Consider the following 18,427-nt stretch of genomic DNA (forward strand, 5'->3'; position numbering starts at 1 on the left):
TCTGATTTGGAGGATTCAGAGGGAATGAAAGAGCCTCTGAAATTTCCTCTGGAAGAGGAAAAACCTCCTAAACCCGAGCTCAAACCATTACCACCATCCCTGAAATATGCATTTCTGGGAGAAGGTGACACTTTTCCAGTGATCATAAGCTCTGCTTTAAATCCATAGGAAGAGGAAGCACTTATTCAAGTGCTAAGGACACACAAGACAGCTCTTGGGTGGTCCATTGGTGACCTTAAGTGCATAAGCCCAGCTAAATACATGCACAAAATCTTATTGGAGGATAATGCTAAACCAGTGGTTCAACCACAGAGGCGGCTAAATCCAGCCATGAAGGAAGTGGTGCAGAAAGAGGTCACCAAATTATTGGAGGCTGGGATCATTTATCCTATTTCTGATAGCCCCTGGGTGATCCCTGTTCAAGTTGTCCCCAAAAAGGGAGGCATGACAGTGGTTCATAATGAAAAGAATGAACTAGTTCCTACAAGAACAGTTACAGGGTGGCGCATGTGTATTGACTACAGAAGGCTCAATACAGCCACCAGAAAGGATAATTTTCCTTTACCATTCATAGACTAGATGCTAGAAAGACTGGCAGGTCATGATTATTACTGCTTTTTAGATGGCTACTCAGGCTATAACCAGATTGCAGTAGATCCCCAGGATCAAGAGAAAACAGCATTCACATGTCCATCTGGAGTGTTTGCTTATAGAAGGATGCCATTTGGGCTGTGTAATGCGCCTGCAACCTTCCAGAGATGCATGCTGTCTATTTTCTCTGATATGGTGGAAAAATTTCTGGAAGTCTTCATGGATGACTTCTCAGTATATGGAGACTCATTCAGCTCCTGTCTTGATCACCTGAAACTAGTTCTGAAAAGATGCCAACAGACCAACCTGGTTTTAAACTGGGAAAAATGTCACTTTATGGTGACTGAAGGGATTGTCCTTGGGCATAAATTTTCAAACAAGGGAATAGAGGTGGATCAAGCAAAAATAGAGGTGATTGAAAAATTACCACCACCTGCCAATGTTAAGGCAATCAGAAGCTTTTTGGGGCATGCAGGATTCTATAGGAGGTTTATAAAGGATCTTTCAAAAATCGCAAAATCTCTGAGTAATCTGCTAGCTGCTGACACGCCATTTGTGTTTGACATAGAGTGTCTGCAGGCGTTTGAAATGCTGAAAGCCAAGCTGGTCACAGCACCAGTTATTTCTGCACCAGACTGGACATTACCATTTGAGCTAATGTGTGATGCCAGTGATCACGCCATTGGTGCAGTACTGGGATAGAGGCATGACAAGTTTCTGCATGTCATTTATTATGCTAGCCGCATTTTAAAAGATGCCCAGAAAAATTACACAACCACAGAAAAAGAATTGCTTGCAGTGGTTTATGCCATTGACAAGTTTAGATCATACTTAGTAGGATCAAAGGTGATTGTGTATACTGACCATGCTGCTCTTAAATATCCACTCACAAAGCAGGATTCAAAACCCAGGCTCATAAGATGGGTGTTGCTTCTGCAAGAGTTTGATATAGAAATAAGGGATAGAAAAGGGACAGAAAACCAAGTGGCTGATCATCTGTCCCGGATAGAGCCAATAGAAGGGACGTCCCCCCCTCTCTTGAGATCTCTGAGACCTTTCCGGATGAGCATTTATTTGCCATTCAGGAAGCACCATGGTTTGCAGACATTGCGAACTATAAAGCTGCAAGGTTCATTCCCAAGGAATACAGCAGGCAACAAAAGAAAAAATTAATTACTGATGCAAAGTACTACTTGTGGGAGGAACCCTATCTCTTTAAGAGATGTGCAGATGGCATAATCCGTAGGTGTGTGCCTAAAGAAGAAGCACAAAGGATCTTATGGCATTGCCATGGGTCACAATATGGAGGTCATTTCGGTAATCAGAATCCTCGTGGTATAAGCTAGATTGATGGCAGCATTCAAGAGGAGGCCATTGCCACACCCACCAATGATACTAAAACAGTGCTGAAGTTCCTCCAGAAATACATCTTCAGCAGGTTTGGGGTCCCTAGAGAACTAATCAGTGATGGGGGCACTCACTTCTGCAACAAACAGCTTTACTCTGCCATGGTCCGGTATGGGATTCGCCACAAGGTGGCGACTCCATATCATCCACAAACTAATGGGCAAGCTGAAGTCTCTAATAGAGAGCTAAAAAGAATCCTAGAACGGACTGTAAGTACCCATAGAAAGGATTGGGCAAGAAGCTTGGATGATGCTCTGTGGGCATACAGAACAGCATTCAAGACTCCTATAGGGACCTCTCCATACCAACTTGTGTATGGTAAGGCATGTCACCTGCCCGTGGAACTGGAACATAAAGCCTACTGGGCAACCAGATTCCTAAACTTTGATGCCAAATTAGCTGGAGAAAAAAGATTGCTCCAGCTAAATGAGCTAAATGAGCTTTATAAAGAAAATTAAAAAAAGTGGCATGACAGAAAGCTGTCATCTAGAATCTTTGAACCAGGACAAAAGGTACTATTGTTTAACTCTAGGCTCAGGCTATTCCCCGGGAAACTGAAGTCCCGGTGGAGAGGACCATATGTGATTACAAGTGTATCACCATATGGTTATGTGGAGCTTCAAGATATTGACTCTGATAAGAAGTTCATTGTTAATGGACAGAGAATCAAGCACTATCTTGAAGGCAATGTTGAGCAAGAGTGCTCAAGGCTGAAGCTAGATTAAAAGATCAGCAAGGTCCAGCTAAAGACAATAAAGAAGTGCTTGCTGGGAGGCAACCCAGCCATGGGGCATCACTTCCTCTAAGCATTTTGCCCTATTCTTGATTTTATTTGTTTATATAAAGTTCACTGATACTAAGGTAAAGAGTCAATTGTATAAGTTCACAGAGTTACAGAAGGATTCTGCACACAAAATAGAGAAAAAGAGCTCACTGGCAAGAAAACGTCAGTGAGAGTCTGTTTTGGGTGTTCAACGCCCAAAAGAAGCATCCACTGGGCATCGAACGCCAGTAAGGATAGCTATCTGGGCGTTAAACACTAGAAAGAAGCATCTTCTGGGCGTTGAACGCCAGAAAGAAGCTCCTTCTGGGCGTTTAACGCCAGATTTACAGCGTCCTGGGCATTCAGAAAAACGCCCAGTGACAAAGGAGTTCCTGGCGTTCAACGCCAGAAAGAAGCAACAGCTGGGCATTGAACGCCCAGGAGAGGCAGCATTTGGGCGTTGAACGCCCAAAACATGCAGCGTTTAGGCGTTCAAATGCCAGGATGGTGGGGAGGAGGTGAATTTGTTTTTACTTCAAATTTTTCATTCTAATTTTAATTTTCATGTTTCAATTCATGATTTCTTGCATAAACATGTTAAGAACCCTGATTTCTAAAATCCCTAATTTCCAAAAACCATATTTTAAAAATATCAAATATATCTTAATCCATAAGCGCAAATCCTCTTTTTATCCAATTCAACTCTTTTTCAAAATTTTCAAAACAAATCTATCTCTTTTCATTCAAAAATCTTTTCAACTAATCAATATCTTTTTCAAATCTCCATACTATCTTTTTCAAAAATCCAAATCTATCTTTTTCAAATATCTTTCATATCTCTTCAATTTTAAATTATATATTTTCTTATCATACTTAAATTTTTCTTAAAAATCATATCTTCTATCTTATGTTCCTCCCTATTTTCGAAAACCCACCCCCCTCTCCCTTTAAATATGGGTTCGGCCTCCCTCCCCTCCCATCCACCATTGCACCTAGCTCTCCTTCTCTCCCTCTCCTTTCTTTTCTTTTGCTTGAGGACAAGCAAACCTCTAAGTTTGGTGTGTTTATCCGTGATCACTAAACTATACCCACTAAGATCATGGCTCCTAAAGGAAAACAACCCACTCCAAGAGGCAAGAAAGAAAGCATTCCAAAACCACTTTGGAATTAAGGGAAGTTCTTAACTAAAGAACATTCAGACCATTACAACAAAATAATGGGTCTAAGATCAGTGATCCCGGAAGTTAGATTCGATCTGAAAGAAGACGAATATCCGGAGATCCAGGAGTAAATTCGAATCAGAAACTGGGAGATCCTAGCTAATCCTGAAACGAAAGTGGGAAGGAATATGGTCTAGGAGTTCTATGCTAATTTGTGGCATACAGACAGGCAAAGACTATCTGGATCTGCTATCTATGACTATCAGACCTTGGTCAGAGGAAAGATTGTTCATACCCACCCTGACAAGATCAAGGAGATCTTAAAGCTGCCTCAGCTGAAACATGATCCAGACTCCTTCAATAGGAGAATGATGAGAACAGACAAGGGGCTGGATAAAATTCTAGAGGATATATGTATCCCTGGAGCCAGGTGGACCACCAGCACGAAAGGTGTCCCAATTCAACTCAAAAGAGAAGATCTCAAACCAGTCGCCAGAGGATGGCTGGACTTCATTGGGCATTCTCTGCTGCCCACTAGCAACCGTTCTGAAGTCACTATTAGAAGAGCAGTGATGATCCATTGCATCATGATGGGAAAAGAAGTAGAAGTTCATCAACTGATTTCAACTGAATTCTACAAAATTGCAAACAAAAATTCCAAAGATGCCAGGTTGGCTTATCCAAGCTTGATTTCTATGCTCTGCAAGGACGCTGGAGCAAGGATGGGAATAACTGAGTATATCTCAGTTGAGCCGCCAATCACCAAAGCATCAATGGAAAAACAACAAGCACAGGATGACCCCATCAAGAAGAGAACACAGGAAATTCTCCCAGAAATCCCTCAATCTGAATACTGGGAGTATCTTGAAACATCTATTACCAAGATGCAAGAAGCTATGGAACAAATACAAAAAGAACAGAAGGAACAAAGTAGCATTCTTTGCTATTTGCTTAAAGAACAGGAGGAGCAAGGGCGTGATTTAAGGGAATTGAAGTGCCAGAAATTATCTCTTGAAGGACCAAGCACCCCGCAGATTAGAGGAACATCCACTTCACAGAACAAAGGTTGTTAAATTCCAATCTTAGCCTTAACTCTGTGATAACTGTTCTTATTTTAGTTTTACCTTAGGAGTCATATAGTAGTAACTAGTATCTATATTTTTTATTTTATCCCCAATTAAGCTATAATTTAATTTTATCATCATCATTAAACATGAATAAAATAGAAGAATTTCTTTAGAATAAGAGGCAATATTTTTCGAGTTTTTAATAAGGTAAATTCTAATTATTTATATGTGGTGGCAATGCTCTCTGTCTTCTGAATGAATGCTTGAATAGTGCATATGTCTTTTGAATTTGATGTTTAAGACTGTTAAATACGTTGGCTCTTGAAAGAATGATGAACATGAGACATGTTATTGTTAATCTGAAAAATCATAAAAATGATTCTTGAAGCAAGAAAAAGCAGCAAAGAACAAAGCTTGCAGAAAAAAAAATATAATATAGAGAAAGAAAAAGAGAAAGCAAGCAGAAAAAGTCAAAGCTCTTAAAACCAAAAGGCAAGAGCAAAAAGCCAATAGCCCTTAAAACCAAAAGGCAAGGGTAAATAAAAAGGACCCTAAGGCTTTGAGCATCAGTGGATAGGAGGGCCTAAAGGAATAAAATCCCAGCCTAAGCGGCTAAACCAAGCTGTCCCTAACCATGTGCTTGTGGCGTGAAGGTGTCAAGTGAAAACTTGAGACTGAGCGGTTAAAGTCAAAGTACAAAGCAAAAAGAAGAGTGTGCTTAAGAACCATGGACACCTCTAATTGGGGACTTTAGCAAAGCTGAGTCACAATCTGAAAAGGTTCACCCAATTATGTGTCTGTGGCATTTATGTATCCGGTGGTAATACTGGAAAACAAAGTGCTTAGGGTCACGACCAAGACTCATAAAGTAGCTGTGTTCAAGAATCAACATATTGAACTAGGAGAATCAATATCACTATCTAAATTCTGAGTTCCTATAGATGCCAATCACTCTGAGCTTCAATGGATAAAATGAGATGCCAAAACTATTCAGAAGCAAAAAGCTACTAGTCCTGCTCATCTAATTAGAATCTGAGCTTCACTCAAAAAAAAAACTCTGAGATATTATTGCTTCTTAAAATTATTTGTATTCTATTTTATTTATCTAGTTGCTTGAGGACAAGCAAAAGTTTAAGTTTGGTGTTGTGATGAGCGGATATTTTATACGCTTTTTGGGGTTAATTTCATATAGTTTTTAGTGTATTTTAGTTAGTTTTTAATTTATTTTCAGTAGTTTCTAGGCAAAATTCATATTTCTGGACTTTACTATGAGTTTGTGTGTTTTTCTGTGATTTCAGGTATTTTCTGGCTGAAATTGAGGGAGCTTCCAAAAATCTGATTCAGGCTGAAAAAGGACTGCTGATGCTGTTGGATTCTGACCTCCCTGCACTCAAAGTGGATTTTCTGGAGCTACAAAACTCCAAATGGCGCGCTTCCAATTGCGTTGGAAAGTAGACATCCGGGGATTTCCAGCAATATATAATAGTCCATACTTTGCTCAAGGATAGATGACGTAAACTGGCGTTCAACGCCAGTTCCATGTTGCTGTCTGGCGTGAGCGCCAGAAACAAGTTACAAGTTGGAGTTCAACGCCAGAAAAGGATCCAAAGCTGGCGTTGAACACCCAAAACAGCCCTATCCACGTGATTAGCTCAAGTCTCAGTCCCAGCACACACCAAGTGGGCCCCAGAAGTGGATTTCTACACCATCTATCATAGTTTGTTCATTTTCTGTAAACTTAGGTTACTAGTTTAGTATTTAAACAACTTTTAGAGGTTTATTTCGCACCTCATGACATTTTGGATCTGAACTTTGTATCTTTTGACGGCATGAGTCTCTAAACTCCATTGTTGGGAGTGAGGAGCTCTGCTGTGTCTCAATGAATTAATGCAAGTAATTCTGTTTTCCATTCAAACATGCGTGTTCATATCTAAGATATCCATTCGCACCTCAATGTGAATATGATGAACGTGACAATCATCATCATTCCCCCACGAATGCGTGCCTGACAACCACTTCCGTTCCACCATAGAATGAATGAATATCTCTTGGATCTCTTAATCAGAATCCTCGTGGTATAAGCTAGATTGATGGCAGCATTCAAGAGAATCCGGAAAGTCTAAACCTTGTCTGTGGTATTCTGAGTAGGATTCAGGGATTGAATGACTGTGTCGAGCTTCAAACTCGAGAGTGCTGGGCGTAGTGACAGACGCAAAAGGATAGTAAATCCTATTCCGGTACGATTGAGAACCTGCAGATGATTAGCCGTGCGGTGACAGCGCATTTGGATCCTTTTCACTGGAAGGATGGATGGTAGCCATTGACAACGGTGATCCACCAACACACAGCTTGCCATAGGAGGACGTGCGTGCGTGAATCAGGAAACAGAGGAAAGCAGAAATTCAGAAGACAAAGCATCTCCAAAAACTCCAACATATTCTCCATCAGTGCATACAAGTATAATTTGTGTTCAGCCCTTTTATTCTTTGCAATCAAATTTGATAAGTGAATTATTTTATTGTTTTCCTGACTAAGAGTTACAAGATAACCATAGATTACTTCAAGCCAACAATCTCTGTGGGATCGACCCTTACTCAGGTAAGGTATTACTTGGACGACCCAGTGCACTTGCTGGTTAGTGGTACGAGTTGTAAAAAGTGTGATTTACAATTCGTGCACCAATTCTATAGGAGGTTTATAAAGGATTTTTCAAAAATTGCAAAACCTCTGAGCAATCTGCTAGCTGCTGACACGCCATTTGTCTTTGACACAAAGTGTCTGCAGGCATTTGAAACTCTGAAAGCTAACCTAGTCACAGCACCAGTCCTTTCTGGACCAGACTGGACATTACCATTTGAACTAATGTATGATGCCAGTGACCATGCCATTGGTGCAGTATTGGGACAGAGGCACAATAAGCTTCTGCATGTCATTTACTATGCTAACCGTTTCTTGAATGACGCACAGAAGAATTACACAACCACAGAAAAAGAGTTACTTGCAGTGGTTTATGCCATTGACAAGTTCAGATCTTATTTAGTAGGATCAAAAGTGATCGTGTACACTGACCATGCTGCTCTAAAATATCTCCTCACAAAGCAGGATTTAAAACCCAGACTCATAAGATGGGTGTTGCTTCTGCAAGAGTTTGATATAGAAATAAGAGAGAGAAAAGGGACAGAGAACCAAGTAGCAGATCACCTGTCCCAGATAGAACTAGTAGCAAGAGCGTTCCTCCCTCCTACTGAGATCTCTGAAACCTTCCTGAGTCTTTGCCATTCAGGAAGTACCATGGTTTGCAAACATTGCAAACTATAAAGCTGTGAGATTCATACCCAAGGAGTATAGCAAGGTGCAAACAAAAAATTGATTTCTGATGCAAAATACTACTTATGTGATGAACCATATCTCTTTAAGAGGTGTGCAGATGGAATGATCTGTAGATGTGTGCCTAGAGAAGAGGCACAGAAGATCCTATGGCATTGCCATGGATCACAATATGGAGGATATTTTGGAGGTGAGCGAACAACCACCAAGGTTCTCCAGTGTGGCTTCTACTGGCCTACTCTCTATAGAGACTCCCAAGAGTTTGTACGTAACTGTGACAGTTGCCAGAGAGCTGGTAATCTACCACACGGTTATGCCATGCCTCAACAAGGGATCTTAGAGATTGAGTTGTTTGATGTAGGGGGTATTAATTTCATGGGGCCTTTCCCACCATCATACTCAAACACTTATATTCTGGTGGCAGTAGACTATGTCTCTAAATAGGTAGAGGCAATTGCAATACCCACTAATGATATTAAGACAGTGATGAAGTTCCTCCAAATGCATATCTTCAGCAGGTTAGGTGTCCCCAGGATACTGATCAGCGATGGAGGCACTCATTTCTGCAATAAATAGCTTGACTCTGCTCTGGTCCGATATGGAATTAACCATAAAGTAGCAACTCTATATCATCCACAGACAAACGGACAAGCTAAAGTCTCAAATAGAGAACTAAAGCGAATCCTGGAGCGGACTGTAAATGCCCGTAGAAAGGATTGGGCAAGAGGTCTGGATGATGCTCTGTGGGCATACAGAACAGCATTCAAGACTCCTATAGGGACCTCTCCATACCAGGTTGTGTATGGAAAAGCCTGTCATCTGCCAGTGGAACTGGAACACAAGGCCTACTGGGCAACCAGGTTCCTAAACCTTGATAGCAAGGTTGCTGGAGAGAGGAGATTACTCCAGTTGAATGAGCTGGAAGAATTCAAACTCAATGCTTTCGAAAATGCCAAAATTTATAAAGAGAAAGCAAAAATATGTCATGACAAAAGGCTGTCATCTAGAGTCTTTGAGACAGGACAAAAGGTCCTACTGTTTAACTCTAGGCTCAGACTGTTCCCCGGGAAATTGAAATCCCGGTGGAGGGGCCCATATGTGATTACAAGTGTGTCATCATATGGCTATGTAGAACTTCAAGATATTGATTCTGACAAAAAGTTCATTGTTAATGGACAGAGAATCAAACATTATCTTGAAGGCAATTTTGAGCAAGAATGCTCAAAGCTGAGACTAAGTTAAAAGCTCAGTAAAATCCAGCTAAAGACAGTAAAGAAGCGCTTGCTGGGAGCCAACCCAGCCATTATCAATAATTAGATGTTTGTAATAGTTAGATAAGTCTTTTTAATTTTGTTTTCCTTGTTAATTAATATATTTTCAGTGAATAAGTCAGGAAAATGGAGGTTCAAGGCATAATACAAAGAAATCACAGAGGAAAGGAGCTCACTGGCGTCAAAATGCCAGTAAAGAGGTAATCTGGGCGTTAAACGCCAGAATGGCTACCATTCTGGGCGTTTAACGCCAGTAAAGGTATCATTATGGGCGTTAAACACCAGAATAGGCAGCATTCTTGGCGTTTAACGCCAGAATTGGCAGCATTCTGGGCGTTCAGAAAAACACCCAGTGAAGAAGGATTTCAGGCATTTAACGCTACCTGGCTGGGCGTTAAACGCCCAAAATGGCCACCAGATGGGCGTTAAACGCCAGAATGGATATCATTCTAGGCGTTTAACGCCAGGACAGATAGGGGAGAGGTAATTTCATTTTCAATTCAAATATTTTTCAAATTTTCATGTTTTAATTCAAAATTTTCTGCATCAAATTAGCACAAACATTCATTTTTCAAGTTCCATTCTTGAAAATTCATAATCTCATAAAATCTTTTTAATTCTTCTCCAAATCTTTTCAATTCTTTTTCAAAAATTCATTCATCTTTCCAAATCCTTTCCAAATTTTTTTACTAATTCATATTATCTTTTATTTTCTAGAAGCATAAACAAAAATTCAGATTTAACTTCCTCTTATCTTTTTCCTATCTTTTAATCTTGTTGAAAAGAATCTCATCTTTTTCATATCATGTTTATCTTCCACCAATCATATCTTTCAATCATATCTTTTTCTTTTTTTTAAATTTTCGCCCCAATTCCCTCCCTCCCCTATATTTATAAATTCGGCCACCACCTTTGGTTCATCATTGGAATCCTTCTCTCTATCTATTCATCTTCTTTCTTTCTATTTTGCTTGAGGGCAAGCAAAGCACTAAGTTTGATGTGATGTCCGTGATCCCTAAGCCAAAACAAACAAAGTTCATGGCTCCCAAAGAAAAATAGACCACTTCAAAAGGCAAGAAGGAGGGCAACTCAAAGCCACTTTGGATGCATGAGAAATTCTACACCAAAGAACATGCAGACCACTACCTCAAAATAGTATGCAGAAGATCAGTGATCCCGGAAGTTAGATTCAATCTGAAAGAAGATGAATACCCGGAGATCCAAGAGTAGATTAAAAACAGGGGCTGGAAAGTCCTGGCTAATCTTGAGATACCTGTTGGAAGAAATATGGTACAAGAATTCTATGCAAATCTGTGGATGACAGAGAAGCAAAGATTAGAGGCAATTGCTTTCTACACCTTCTGGACTATGGTTAGAGGGAAGATTATTTACTTCCACCTGAACAAAGTGAGAAAAGTTCTTAAACTCCCTCAACTGCAAGATGATTCAGAATCTTTTAATAGGAGGATGGCTAAAGATAAAGGCTGGATCAAGTTCTAGAGGACATATGCCTCCCTGGAACCAAATGGATTACCAATTCAAAAGGTGTCCCAAACTAGTTAAAGAGAGGAGATCTTAAACTAGTTGCCAGAGGTTGGCTGGATTTCATTGGGCGCTCTATACTCCCAACCAGCAACCGATCTGAAGTCACTGTCAAGAGGACAGTGATGATTCATTGTATTATGCTAGGGAAGGAGGTAGAGATTCATCAGTTGATCCCCATTGAAATATACACAATTGTAAACAAGGAATCCATTGAGGCCAAATCGGCCTACCCAAGCTTGATTAGTTTGCTATGCAAAGATGCGGGGGTACAGATGGGTGTGGATGAATTTATCCCAATTGAATGTCCAATCACCAAAAAAGTGATGGATGGACCTCAAATTCAAGATAACCTCACCAAGAGGGGGGCACATGAACTCCTTCCAGAAATTTCTCAATTCGACTATTGGGCTCGCTTAGAAGCATCTGTCACCAAGCTGCAAGAAGCTGTGAATCAACTCAAAGAGGAGCAGCAGAATCAAAATAGCATACTTTGTAAACTGCTCATAGAACAAGAAAAATAAGGGCGTGAGATACAGGAGCTAAAGCGCTAGAAGCTATCCCTTGAAGAGCCAGGCATCCCACAACTTGAAGGAGCACTTACCTCTCCCAATGCAGGTTGTTGACTCCTAACTCTGTGATAACTTTTGTTATTAAAGATCTATTTTAAGAGTTACATGAGCATTAGTATTAGAGTCATTTATTTTTATGTCTTTCATTTCCTTTCTTTTATTATTATTTGTCTGCTTTTATGCTTATTTCATGTCTTATTTTTATTTCATGATCACTAAAGTTTAGAGTCTATGTCTTAAAGCTATGAATGTCCTATGAATCCTTCACCTTTTGGTGCACGAAATTGTGATCATCAACAGTGGCGCCAAAGGACTTGGAGCTCTCAAACGTGAATCACACTTTGTCACAATTCCGCACAACTAACCAGCAAGTGCACTGGGTCGTCCAAGTAATAAACCTTACGTGAGTAAGGGTCGATCCCACGGAGATTGTCGGCTTGAAGCAAGCTATGGTCATCTTGTAAATCTCAATCAGGCGGATTCAAATGGCAATCGCGAGTTTGAAGCTCGTCACAGTTATCCCTTCCCAGATCCTACTCGGAATACCACAGACAAGGTTTAGACTTTTCGCATCTCAGGATTGGCCACCAATAATTCTAGCCTATATCACAAAGGTTCCAATCTTAGATCAGAAACCCAAGAGATACGCATTCAAGCCATTGCTAGTAGAACAGAGGTGGTTGTCAGGCACGTGTTCATAGGTGAGAGTGATGATGAGTGTCACAGATCATCACATTCATCAAGTTGAAGAACGAATGAATATCTTGGAGAAGAAATAGACTTGAGTTTAATAGAAAAACAATAGTACTTGTATTAATTCATGAAGAACAGCAGAGCTCCACACCTTAATCTATGGTGTGTAGAAACTCCACCGTTGAGAATACATAAGAACAAGGGTCAGGCATGGCCGTGAGGCCAGCCCCCAAACGTGCATAAGACTCTCAAAGATCAAAAGTATATGTCTCGTGTGTCAAATACAATAGCAAAAGGTCCTATTTATAGAGAACTAGTAGCCTAGGGTTACAGAAATCAGTAATTAATGCAGAAATCTTCTTCCGGGCCCACTTGGTGTGTGCTTGGGCTGAGCATTGAAGCTTTCATGTGTAAAGACTTTTCTTGGAGTTAAACGCCAGCTTTTGTGCCAGTTTGGGCGTTTAACTCCAGCTTTTGTGCCACTTTTGGAGTTAAACGCCAAAATTCTTGATCTGACTTGGAACGCCTGTTTGGGCCATCAAATCTCGGGCAAAGTATGAACTGTTATATATTGCTGAAAAGCCCAGGATGTCTACTTTCCAACGCAATTGAGAGCGTGCCAATTGGGCTTCTGTAGCTCCAGAAAATCTACTTTGAGTGTAGGGAGGTAAGAATCCAACAGCATCTGCAGTCCTTTTTCAACCTATGAATCAGATTTTTGCTCAGGTCCCTCAATTTCAGCCAGAAAATACTTGAAATCATAGAAAAACACACAAACTCATAGTAAAGTCCAGAATTATGATTTTTAAATAAAATCTAATAAAAATATAATAAAAACTAATTAAAATATACTAAAAACAATGCCAAAAAGCGTATAAATTATCCGCTCATCACAACACCAAACTTAAATTGTTGCTTGTCCCCAAGCAACTGAAAATCAAATAGGATAAAAAGAAGAGAATATACAATGAATTCCAAAAACATCTATGAAGATCAGTATTAATTAGATGAGCGGGGCTTTTAGCTTTTTGCTTCTGAACAGTTTTGACATCTCACTTTATCCCTTGAAGTTCAGAATGATTGGCATCTATAGGAACTCAGAATCCAGATAGTGTTACTGACTCTCCTAGTTAAGTATGTTAATTGATGACAAGTCATCCTAGCCTAGTTTTACTAGTCTTTTTTCTTTTGTTTTCAATTGATTTTATTCACTTTCTTGAGCCATAAGTAAGCCAATTGGGTAGAATTTCATGTTTCCTTTGATTCAATCAACCGTGGACAAATTAATGCATTTTCATGAGATTTTGTGCTATAATTGTCATATATTATGAAAGAGACACAATCTCATGATTTGGAGCATAGCTTTGATGTTTTTGATTGATTGATGATAGGTGAAAAGAGCTTTGAAGAAGGTTGAAGAAAGAAGGAATGGCAAGGAGCAAGAGAGAACAAAAAGCTTGAGCCAAAGCTTGCCTCAAACTTTCGCTCAACCTTGAGGAAGAGCTTAACTTCACCCTGGAGGCATCAAAAGCTTGCGCCAACGTTTGCCGCAAGCTTTGAGTCAAACGTTGGCGCCACAACAAACACACCCTGGAGGCATCAAAAGCTTGCGCCAACGTTTACCTCAAGCTTTGAGTCAAACGTTGGCGCCACAACAAACACACCTAGGGAGAAAAAGCTTGCGCCAACGTTTGCCTCAAGCTTTGAGTCAAACGTTGGCGCCATTTGAGTATGAAGAGGAGTCCCTGAATGAAGGTTAAATGGAGCCACGTTTGCGCCAACGTTTGCCTCAAACGTTGGGCCAAACGTTGGCCAAGAAGCATGCAAGGGAGAATCCACGTTTGGCTCAAAGTTTGACCTCAAACTTTGGCTCAAACGTGGATGACAGCAAAGGGAGGCTAGCTGATATGAAAAGCTTGAGTCAAAGTTTGCCTCAAACTTTGACTCAAGTTTTAATGGTTCATGGCCCAGTTCACAAGTGGGTTTCTCTCCAACTCCAAGAGCAATCAACAGAGGCTTTTGTCAACCCAATTCCATCAAGAGCAAAGGTCCAATTCAAGGCTTGAAGATCATTTGACGAGAGTGTATAAATAGCTTAGAATTTAAGTTCTTAGAGAGTTTTTCCTTTGGTAGTTTTGCTGAGTGATTTTGGGAGAGCTTTTGGTTAGAAGTTATTTTGAGATTCTGAGTCTTGGGGAAGGAGAATTGAATTCTCTTCCTCTTAGTTTTCTTATTTTCAGTTTCATTTACACTCGTCTTGAATCTTGGGTGTTGGAGAATTGAAGGAATTCTGTTTCAATCTCATCCTGAGATCTCTCTGTTTTATTTACTGCACTTTTTGAGAAATCAATATTTGAATTCCTTTCTTCTACTGTTTGATCTTTAAAATTCTCTTGCAAATGATTTCTGAATTGGATCTAGGAAGGCATTGAGATCTAGACTTGGTTATCTAGTCTCTTGAGTCCTGAGATCTAAAATTTCCTTTTCATTTCTCTGTTGAATGCTTCTTCAAGCAATTTACATTTTCTGTTTGAGATCTACTGCAATTAAATTCATCTTTTACTTCCCTGCTTGTTGCAATTTACTTTTCCTTGTTTGATTCTTGCAATCCCACATCCCTGACCCATTTACAATTCAAGCCATTTACATTTCTTGCACTTTAAGCTTCTGCAATTTATATTTCTTGAGTTCTAAGTTTCTGCCATTTAATTTCTGGTTCTTTAAGATTCAGCACTTCTATTTTCTTTGCTCTTTAATTTCCTGCAATCTACCCCTCTCCCTTTACATTTCAAGCAATTTAGTTTCTGCAATCACAAATCACTCAACTCAATACTTGATTTGCTTGACTAAATCAACCACTAAACTAAAATTGCTCAATCCTTCAATCCCTGTGGGATCGACCTCACTCACGTGAGTTATTATTACTTGATGCGACCCGGTACACTTGCCGGTTAGATTTGGGTGTTTTGGAAATTCATTTTTCCACAAATTTTCCCATCAAGTTTTTGGCGCCGTTGCCGGGGATTGAAATAGATTGACAATGATTAAGTGAAGTGGAGATCTAGATCAAGCACTTTTTCTTTTCTGTTTCTTTAACTTTTGACTAACACGCTAACTGTTTGAATTTTTGCTTAAGCCAACTAACATTTCACTTCAGCCATGGATTGAAGTGTTATTGCCTTTTTAGTGTTGTGTGATTCTTATACTTTGGTTGTATGTCAGGTATAAGGAGAATTACACCCACTTTTTGTGAACAAGACGAAAGAACTCTCAGAAGATTAAGAAGAGCTGAAAGAGGGAAAAATATTGTTGGAGAAGAGGAGTCAGAAGAAGAGTTCCGGGATATGGAGGAACATCTAACAAATCCACCAAATGGAGCTGAAGGAGCAGCCAATAACAATAATCCACCACAGAGAAGAGTTTTGGCTTCCTACACATGTGCAAATCCTAGACATTGTGGGAGTAGCATTCTTACCCCAAATGTTAATGCAAATAACTTTGAACTAAAGCCACAACTCATCACCTTGGTTCAAAACAATTGTTCTTATGGAGGAGGGCCACTTGAAGACCCTGACCAACACTTGTCCACCTTCTTGAGGATTTGTGACACATCAAAACCAATGGTGTGCACCCTGACAGTTACAAGCTACTGTTATTTCCATTTTCTCTTAGAGACAAAGCCACTCAATGGTTGGAATCCTTCCCAAGATACAGCATCAACAATTGGGATGATCTAGTAACCAAGTTCCTTGCCAAGTTCTACCCACTTCAAAGAGTTATTAGATTGAAGACTGAAGTGCAAACATTCACTCAAATGGATGCTGAACCCATGTATGAGGCATGGAAACGATACAAAGCTTTGATCAGGAAGTGTCCACCGGGAATGTTCAGTGAGTGGGACAGATTGCAAAATTTCTATGAAGGCTTGACATTGAAATCTCAAGAGGCTTTGGATTATTCAGCAGGAGGCTCTGTGCAAACATTCACTCAAATGGATGCTGAACCCATGTATGAGGCATGGAAACGATACAAAGCTTTGATCAGGAAGTGTCCACCGGGAATGTTTAGTGAGTGAGATAGATTGCAGAATTTCTATGAAGGCTTGACATTGAAATCTCAAGAGGCTTTGGATTATTTAGCAGGAGGCTCTTTACAACTAATGAAAACTGCAGAGGAAGCCCAAAATCTCATTGATATGGTGGCCAACAACCAGTATTTCTTTGCTCACCAAAGGCAATGTCAACCATCACAGAGGAAAGGAGTGATGGAGTTGGAAGGAGTGGACTCAATCCTAGCTCAAAACAAGATGATGCAGCAGCAAATTCAACAACAATTTGAGCAAATGGCCAAAAGAATTGATAGCCTACAAGTAGCATCAGTGAGTGCCACAAGCCAACCAACAACTCCTTGGGGGCAGAATGAGGAGAACCAAGAAGAACAGCAACAAGAGCAAGTGCAGTATATGCACAACCAAGGATCAAACGAGGTGTATGGTGACACCTACAATCCATCCTGGAAGAACCACCCAAACCTCAGATGGGGGGATAATCACAACCAGAACCAACAACCATGGCAGAGGAACTCAAACCAAAACACTTCAAGAAACAACCAAAACCACAACTAGCAGCAAACTAACCAAAACCCTTAGAGAAAACCCCAAAACAACTACCCCAACTCCAACCATTATCAATCCAATAACCAACCCACCAACCAAAATGCCTACCATCCACCATCCACATCTCACAACCCACCACAAACATCACCAGAATCTCAAAGAATCACTAACCTGGAAACCTTGATAGACAAAATGTGGAAACACTAAGAAATGACAGCCAAGAACCAAGAAGCCTCCATAAAGAATATAGAAAGGCAAATTGGTCAGCTCTCTAAACACCTTGCAATAGAAAAACCATCAAGTTCCCTACCAAGTGACACAATTCCAAATCCTAAGGAAGAGTGCAAGGCGATACAGTTAAGAAGTGGGGGAACATTGATGAGCAACAATGACACCACAAAGAAGCAAGTGGAGAGCAGTAAAAGGCCCCTAGAGGAGGAAAAGCCAACACAGGCAGAGGAAGCCAATGATCAAGATGTGATGCCAAACAAGAGCACTGAGAAGCAAAGAAAGAAAGAAGACCAACCAACCACTTCACAAAAGAGAGAAGAAGAAGCGATTCAGGGACGGCAGCAGCAGGTGGAGAAGAGCATTACACCTCCACTGCCATATCCTCAGAGGTTCAGCAAAGAGACTAAGGACCAACACTTTCATAAGTTCCTTGAAACTTTCAAGAAGCTGGAAATCAATATTCCCTTAGCTGAAGCACTTGAACAAATGCCCCTGTATGCAAAGTTCTTAAAAGAACTTATCAACAAGAAGAGGAGTTGGCTTGAGAAGAAAACCGTGTTGCTCATCGAGGAATGCAGTGCTGTGATTCAAAGGGGCATTCCACCAAAACTCAAGGATCCAGGAAGCTTTGTAGTCTCATGCACCATTGGCAGAATAGTTCTCAACAAAGCTCTCTGTGACCTTGGTGCCAGCATCAACTTAATGCCTCTTTCAATGATGAGAAAGCTTGCCATAGAAGAACTTAAACCCACCAGGATATCATTGGTCATGGCTGATAGATCAATCAAAACACCCAATGGAATCGTGGAGAACCTGTTGGTGAAGGTTGGGGAGTTTATTTTCCCAGCAGATTTTGTGATTTTGGATACTGAAGAGGAAGGAAACAATTCAATCATTTTAGGAAGGCCATTTCTAGCCACAGCAAGAGCCATCATTGATGTAGAAAAAGGAGAGATGATCTTCAGGGTCCACAATGAACAAATGGTCATAAACGTTTTCAAGTCAATGCAACACATTCCTGAGCAAGAGGATTACATGAGAGTGGATATGATAGAGAGTTTAGTGGAAGAAATGTTGGAAGACAATCGACAATCCTCAGAAGGAAGTCAAGAGACAACAGAAGAATAAGTAGCCGAGATTTCCATTGAACAAGAGGAAAAACAAGGGAAGAAGGAAGAAGGAAGAAGT

Source organism: Arachis ipaensis, chromosome B06 (assembly GCF_000816755.2).
Source record: "Arachis ipaensis cultivar K30076 chromosome B06, Araip1.1, whole genome shotgun sequence".
Lineage (NCBI taxonomy): Eukaryota > Viridiplantae > Streptophyta > Magnoliopsida > Fabales > Fabaceae > Arachis > Arachis ipaensis.